The sequence below is a fragment of the Charadrius vociferus genome, unplaced genomic scaffold (assembly GCF_000708025.1).
Source record: "Charadrius vociferus isolate BGI_N301 unplaced genomic scaffold, ASM70802v2 scaffold812, whole genome shotgun sequence".
Lineage (NCBI taxonomy): Eukaryota > Metazoa > Chordata > Aves > Charadriiformes > Charadriidae > Charadrius > Charadrius vociferus.
The window spans coordinates 42,297-42,999 of NW_009647037.1; positions in this window are offsets into that span (position 1 = coordinate 42,297).

The following is a 703-nucleotide window of genomic DNA, read 5'->3' on the forward strand; positions in this document are numbered from 1 at the left end:
CATGTGAGGGCAGCCAGGGTGAGCCTGCCGCCTCTCCGGGAGGGAGCTGACAGAGCAAACGGTGCTGGGGGGCTCCAGGAGCGAGACCTGACATGGTGGTAAATCTGCCCCACTGCTGCCGGGGGGGCAGGAGAGTTGCCAGCCCCACTGAGCACAGGCAGCACGGTTCCCATCCCCCGGGGGACACAGCCAGGCGAGGAGAGGGCAGTTGTCCACTTTTATTGTTCGCAAAGGATGTCTGGATGCATAACACTGTCACAACGGCACGGAGAGCAGCGTGGCACCAGCCAGGCCCCAAGTGTGTGCTCTAGGGGCACCCAGTGCACACGCAGACATGCGCAGGGACTTGGGGACAGGGAGCGACCTCCCCCTGGCCGGGCTGCGAGCCCCAGGCAGCCCCGAATCCTCCTGCCCTGTGCAGGGCCAGGCCAGGCGAGTGTCCCCGATGTCTGGCCGAGCTCTATTTACAGTATTCACATACATTGTACCCAGCAAGTTAAATAACTACATTATTACACCACACGTCTGGGGCGGCTCTGGCAGGCTGCTAGGGTGGGGGTGTCAGTCTGATAAGGTGCATATTTAAAAAAAAAAAAAAAAAAACAACGAAATAAAAACATGAATGAAGAGAGAAACCAAGTGTCCCCGCAGGGGGCCGGTGGCCGCCTCACCAGGGTCCCACACCACCCAGGCCACCCGTGGC